The sequence below is a fragment of the Emys orbicularis genome, chromosome 6, assembly GCF_028017835.1.
Source record: "Emys orbicularis isolate rEmyOrb1 chromosome 6, rEmyOrb1.hap1, whole genome shotgun sequence".
Taxonomy (NCBI): domain Eukaryota; kingdom Metazoa; phylum Chordata; order Testudines; family Emydidae; genus Emys; species Emys orbicularis.
In genome coordinates this window covers 9,290,397-9,298,145 of record NC_088688.1, presented here as the reverse complement: position 1 = coordinate 9,298,145, position 7,749 = coordinate 9,290,397, and positions in this window count along the sequence as shown.

Below are 7,749 nucleotides of genomic sequence, written 5' to 3'. Positions count from 1 at the left end.
GTCTTGCTTGGCCTTGGAGGAAGGCACTAAGAATAATAAATCTATCCTATATGCCCCACTGACTGTCGCATCTGAACACATCACAATGTTTATTGTAATCACCCTCACAATATCTCTCCTAGGAAGGGAAATACTATTTTCCCCATTTTACAGATGGGGAGCGGAGAGGCTAAGAGACTTTCTCAAGGTCACATAGATAGTCTGTAGCAAAGCAAAGCCTTGAACCTATGTCTCTTAAGCCTTAGCAAGGGCCCTAACCCATCCTCCCTTTCAGCTTTAGTAGAGCTGTTGTAGTCAGTACCTGCTTCCTCAGTTGTGGGACTATGCTCAGCCTTTGTGACTCAGTTGTGTAACCTGGGAGATCCTATTGGATTCCCGGCTACTTGTGGAGAGCAGTAGTGGCCAAGATTGCTGTTGATCATTTACAGATCAGGAGATTGTGACATCCCCTTTCAGGTGTGGGAGCTTGCCACAGTTATCCAGGCCTTTGTCACCTCATTATTTGATTAACGCAAAATGTGCTCAGTGTTGAGCTACACCATTAGCCCATTACCAAGTAAGATGCTGCAGAATGTGGCTGACAAATTTGACAAAGTGAATATATTATGCCTATGCTACATCATCTGCCCTGGTTTCTTATTTATTTCCAGTTGTCATGTAAGGTTTAACCTCAAATGCCTTATAGGTTTAACTTAGAAACTGCCTCTCTCCCTGCATGGTACCACAGTATTTGAGATTATCCAAAGTGCATATTTGAATTGTACCTCATTCTTTCTAGAACTAGAAGCAGGCTATCCCAACACCTTCAGCATGATCCTTCCTGAACTTTAGAGCGGGGCTCAAAAACTGAACACAGGCCCAGCTCCAAATTTCACACGTGGCTCTAGGAAAGGCTGCACTATCCTATCTCCTCTCCCTGATCAGAACACCCCTATCTTCTGGGGTCTTCCAAATTCAAATCTTGAGATGGATCTAAGTTCTGCAGTTCATCTCCCATCTCTGCTCAGAACAGAAACAGGTGAAAGGTTCTTCTGGGAAATGTCACATGAAGAGGCTCTTTGCTGTTTTATCTTAATCAATGTTGTCTCCCTGTTCCATCTCACGTCCCTGTTCTGGGCCATGCAATGGCCATTTTCACACTGGAAACGTGCAAAATTTCAAATTCCAATTTTCAAACTGTCACCCTCACCTTTTGAGCTCACATTTTTGCTCAGGTGTCTATCTTTGCTCAGCAATAGATTATTTTATTATTATTGGTGCACCTAGGAGCCCCGGTCAGTGGACCAGGACCCCCCTATGCTATGTGCTGTACTAACACTGAATGAAAAAAGATGCTCCCCTGCCCCACAGAGCTTACACTCTAAGGCAATGTCTATACTAGCGAGCTTGCAGAGGCATAGCTGTACTGGTGCGGGAGAGAGCTCTCCTGTCGGTATCATTAAACCACCCCCAACGAGCGCTGGTAAGTATGTCGGTGGGAGAGTGTCTCCTGCGCTGTCCACACCGGCGCTTCTGTCTGTGTAACTTATGTCACTCAAAGGGGTGTATTTTTCAGACCCCTGAGTGGCCTATGTTATACCTACAAAAGTGCTAGTGTAGAAAGAGCCTAAATATAAGACAAGAGACAACAGACGGATGAAGACTGACAGGGGCACGGTGGCCACTCGCACATTCCTGGAATATCAAACAGTTCGGTACTTCCGGGAACGGTGCAACTCCACCCCTGCTGGCGTGACCCTGGGCCCGCACACACGGTGTGCGCAAGGTCATGCTGCACATGTAGCACCATTTTGAAGAGCATTCCACCCCGCCCTTACCAGCATGACCTCACACATATGGTACATGCCAGGCCACGCTGGCAGGGGTGGAGCGGTGTGCTCTCCATTGTTTTGTCCCCCCCGTCTGATACTCTGGACAAACCCACGTCTGGTTTTCTCTCAGTACTCAGATGGGGGACAAAAACAAGACTCTCTGGTTTAAAACCGGACAAGTGGCCTGCCTAGATGGCAGAGACAATGAGACAATATTGGTCAGCATGACAGGCAGTAGTGTCTGCACACCAGCAGCCTGACTGTTTGATTGCATTGGGTGAAAGGGCTTATTTCCAAAGAAAACATTCACAGATTTGTCTGGTGAAATAGGTCCATTTTCAAATTGCAGTGAAATGAGTGAGAAAAAGCTTAATGTCACCTGGCATTACAAATATACACATGCTTCTGCTCGGAACACTTTCACAATCATTAATGGTTCTGCTCAGAACACTTTCACAATTTACTAATAGATATAGTAATCTGCCCTATAATAAATGCACTGGATCCAGATAATCCCTGATGGAACTTTCTTGACTTTGCTGGAAGTTACAACAGAGGTGATCTTGTCTGGCTGATTATAATGCAAACATAGCCTTGAAAAACCAAGTTTATAATACAAACACTCTTGGGAGCTTGGTTTGGTACACATCCACTTATAATATTTGATTAGGCTTTACTTCAAAAGTGGATTTACTACGATGTCATCTTCGCAATCTAGAACTGTTTCAAGGTCCAGCAGTTTTGCTTCATCATGTAGAAATGCAGTCACCAGGAGGTGAATAAATTCAAATAGGGAAAGCAATGATGAACCATGCTTGTAATGTAAGAGATTGGACAAAGTGCCAAGGAGGATGGGTGGGTTTGTGGGAGAGAGATATTTGTTCAGCTTTTTTTTAAAAAGCATAATAACCATAGAAAGAAAATACCTAGAAGGCCATTGCATCCATCTCTGTCTGACCAACACATGATTGCTCCCTGGACTATAATCTCAAGGGCCTTGACCTACCCTATTTTAAATAGGTCAAACAATGGTCCTTCCACTACTTTTCTTGGGATATGTGTACCAGAGTCTGGTAGAGTTCCTTGCTGAGACCTTCCCCCACCCCTTGACATTTAGCCTAAATTTCTCTCATAACTCCTAGTTACTCCAAATTAATTCCTTTCTTTCCTTCAAATACCCATAAAAGGTTGTTCTATCCTGTGATAGGACTCAGAGAATAAATACTTAAATACCATGATGATGAGTTCTGTGATATCTACATAGACAGACAGGTGACATCAGATGTTTTCTTTGTATTCTTTAAATCAATATTTAAAATTTTCTAACGTCTTTTGGGGCCATTAGTTAAACAAAAGAAGAAGAAGTTACCATGGCACAAGGGTGCAAGGTATTTACACCTTATTTTCTGTCTGAATTTGTCTAGATTCAATTACCAGTCATTGGATTATGTTATACCTTTCTCTGCTAGATTGAAGAGCCTATTATTAAATATTTGTTCACCACGACCATACTTAAAGATTGTAATCAAGTCACCCATTAACCTTCTCTTTGTTAAGTTACATAGATTGAGTTTTTTGTGTCTTTCACTAGAAGGCATGTTTTCTAATCCTCTAATCATTCTTGTGGCTCTTCTCTGAACCCTTTCCAATTTATCAACATCCTTCTTGAATTCTGGGCACCAGAACTGGACATAATATTCGAATAGCAGTCAGACGAGTGTCAAATAGAGAGGTAAAATAACCTTTCTACTCCTACTCAAGATAGATTCCCCTGTTTATGCATCCCAGGATGGCATTAGCTCGTTTGGCCACTGTGTCACACTGGGAGCTCATGTTCAGATGATTATCCCCCAAGATCCCAGAGTCTATTACAAAGGCAGCCCAAACTCAATTGAAGGTAACAGCAGGAAATATTAAATGGGAAGCTGGATTGGGAGACAGCATGGAAGCTAGAATACAACTAATAAAAGCCGGTGGTATCAGTATTTGCATGTGTACCAGTGCTAGCAGTTACCATAGCTTGGGTTAATCTGCTCTCTTTTTGGTTCTTGCATCTTTTTTTATCTGAAGCATCAAGCTGCAGCCTGTTTCCGGGTATCTTCTACAGTGGCTGGCTCCAAGATTGTAAACTGACCAGTAATGTGTATTTTCACTAGCTCCCCATTATGCTGTGATTCATCCCAAGAGTAGGGATGAGCCGGACGGTAGTGTGGAGTGGGCTGGCGGAGAGGCTGGAGAGAAGATGAGCTGGCCAAAGCATTTAAATATTGAAAAAGTCAAATTAATGCCATTACAGCCACTTTCGGAGGAGGCCATAAAATCCCGCCACCTCGTTCTTATGACAAAAATAGTAACGAGGAAAGAAAATGTCAGATTAATCTAGTCCCATGACAAAGATTGTCACAAATAGGGGAAATGGACAGGCAGGGAAATTAACCCATAGTCTCATTATACTCTTCAGTGGTCCTTCTCAGATGATACCAGTGTCTATATGTAGATTATTTTGTACATTTCCAAGTTCTAATCTACAGCTGTATTAATTATGAAATTTCTAGCATCGTCTTTGCAAGTTGAATTTTTAATGACCCTTCTATCGGATTTAGTGTGTGTATTCAGCATCAAGGTGTTTTATCTATATATTCTAATGACTAGAACATTCACACACACACACACACACACACACACACACACACACACACACACACACACACACACACACACACACACACCATAGAAGAATTTTATAAAGCAAGGCTATGAAACCGGGTAGCATATTGAAAGAAGAATGATATGGTAGATAGTCCTTATTCAATGAGGAGTGAATCTAGGTCTAGCTACCAGATGGCATAGCTGAACACAGAAAATCCATATGTGTGATGGCAGCTAGGGACTACCATTGACATACTTGCTTTTCCAGCCAACTGCCTCAGCAGATGCAGAGTTTTACACTTTAACATTACAATATGGCACTAAAACCCAGGAGAAGAGTTATATGCAGGAACCAAAGGCGATTTAAAGTGACAGTACCAAATCCTAGTCTCATCTGGTCAGGTTTGTCATGCTAAAGGAATGAAAGAGAAGGCTCATTTCTTTCACTCAGGAGTGGTCATTAATTTCTAACCCTCTTCTCAGGAGAGCAAGTTGGTCAAAAATTATACTTTTAGTTTTATAGCGATGAGGTAAAATCTTCACCCGTGATTTAGGAGCAGGGCTAGCTCCAGGGTTTTGGCCGCCCCAAGCAGCCAAAAAAATAAAAATAAATAAAAGCTGCGATCGCGATCTGCGGCGGCAATTCGGCGGACGGTCCTTCGCTCCGAGCAGGAGTGAGGGACCATCCGCCGAATTGCCGCTGAATAGCTGGACCTGCCGCCCCTCTCTGGAGTGGCCACCCCAAGCACCTGCTTGCCAAGCTGGTGCCTAGAGCCGGCCCTGTTTAGGAGCCTCAGCCCCAATTGAAAAAAAGACTTAAGCGCTTAAGTGCCTAAATCTCATCAACAGCCAATGAAATTTAGACTCTTATGGCTTAATCCTCAAAGATATTTCAGTGCCAAATTGCCATTGAAATCAATAGGAGTTAGGTGTATAAATACCTTTAAGGACCTAAGCCCAATTGTCTAAGTTACTTCTGAAAATGAGACTTAGGTGTTGTGATGCTGAATGGAGCAATGGCCTAAATAGATTTAAAATTCTGAGTTTAAGTCCCTTTGGAAAATGTGACAGGCTCCTAAGTCACTTAGGCAGTAATGAGAGTGTTACCTGACATTTTAGGATATATTAATTTTAAAAAGTGGCACCCAGTGAGCTAAGCTCAGAAGTCTAAAAGGTCTACTTACCTTCCTATGTACTTATATAATTGTTTTTAAATTCCACAGTGAACTTTGAGCTACTCCCGCTTTAGAATGGGAGTGGATTAAAGTGCACTTGGGAACTTTTAGTATGTGGCAGCAGGGTCCTCACGGACACTTAGTGCACGGAAGGCTAATGTGGGCTAGATTTATACCCCAGCTTCCGGCCAATTCACAGATTCATGAATTCCAAGGCCAGAAGGGACCATTGTGATCATCTAGTCTCCCCTCCCGTATAACACTGGACATAGCACTTCCCCAAAATAGTTTAGAAAAAAACATCCAATCTTGATTTAAAAATGGTCAGTGATGGAGAATCTACTGTGACCCTTGGCAAGTTGTTCAAATTGTTAATTCCTCTCAGTGTTAAAAATGCACACCTTATTCCAATCTGAATTTGTCTACCTTAAATTCCAGTCTTGGATCAAGTTGTACATTTCTCTGCTAGATTGAAGAGCCAATTATTAGGTATTTGTTCCCCATGTACATACGTATAGGTTGTAATCAAGTCGCCCATTAACCTTCTCTTTGTTAAATAGATTGAACTTTTTGAGTCTATCAATATAAGGCATGTGTTTTAATTCTTTAATCATTCTCATGGCTCTTGTCTGGACCCTCTCCAATTTATCAACCTCTTTCAGGCACCAGAACTGGATACAGTATTCTAGCAACAGTCACACCACTGCCAAATATAGATGTAAAATAACCTCTCTTCTCCTTCTTGAGATTCCCCTGTATATGCATCCAAGGATTGCATTAGCTCTTTTGGACACAACATTATGTTGGGAGCTCACGTTCAGCTGATTATCCACCACAATCCACAAATCTTTCTGAGTCACAGCTTCCCAGGGAACAGCCCCTCATCCTGTAAGTGTGGTCTATGTTCTTTTTTCCGTAGATATATACATTTACATTTCGACTCATTTAAACACATATTGTTTGCTTGCACCCAGTTTACCAAGCCATCCAGATTGCTCTGAATCAGTGACTTGTCCTTTTCATTATTTACCACTTCCCCCAACTGTTTGTCTAGGCAATGTCTACATGTTCAGAACCTAGAACAATGGAACTAAAATGTTTGTTGGAGCATCTAGGTTCTAGTTCAAGCCCAATCATAATAAGTAACAATAATGTAACAAAGGAAAAGGCATTTATTAGTGTGAATAAACTCTGACATCCTCTTGAGAATTAAAAATGGCGCCTGCTTCAGGGTGTCTTCATCTTGGTTAAAACGTCCACGCAAGTCATCAGCTGTCGAGAAAATTGGCAGAAGCGACTGTAAAGAAGCTTACACCCTGCTTCATTTTTCACCCTTTTTAAAAATCGTCTCACTGTATTTTCTCTCTCCCCCTTCTTTGCCCCGTTTTAACTTCTTCCCCAAGAACATTTGAGGTCGAGTCATAGTTTTGACCCCACAGCATTAGAGTGGGTGTGAAATTAGACAAAACAACCTCATCCATTCATACTTAGGAACCTTTGAGCTGCCGGGCAAAGCAGAAGGGATGTGACTTTAGCTTAAGCAGCAAAAGAACTTGCTGTTGACAGCCATTCTGTAGACATGTTGGTTTTAATATAGTGGGATGAGAAAAAAATGCAAACAAACCTAGGGGCCTTTCTAAAAAAGAAGAAAAACGCAGAACCCCAGAGCCATGTGTTTAGTGATGGAAACAAATGCAACAGACCACTGTGAGGGATGGAGTATCACTTTCCTCCCAATATACTGTAGAACAGTGGTTCTCAAACTAGGGCCTCCGCTTGTTCAGGGAAAGCCCCTGGCGGGCCGAGCCGGTTTGTTTACCTGCCACGTCCGCAGGTTCGCATGGCATTGGGGAGCACAGGCCACTGTCTGCACAGAGGTGGAAGATCACTGTGCAGCTCCCCATGTCCCCCAGACACGAACTCAGTGGTGAGGCTGTACCCAACCCTGACAGCGCCAGGACTGGGCCTACCCCAGAAACAGCCCAGTCAGAACTAGCAGCTGAGTTTGGCGCAGGGCAGGAACCACCAGCAGGGTATTTCCCAGTCCCGCCACTCTACCCCACAGTGATTTACTTCTCTACCAGCTGCTCTGGCCACCTGAAACATACTGCTTG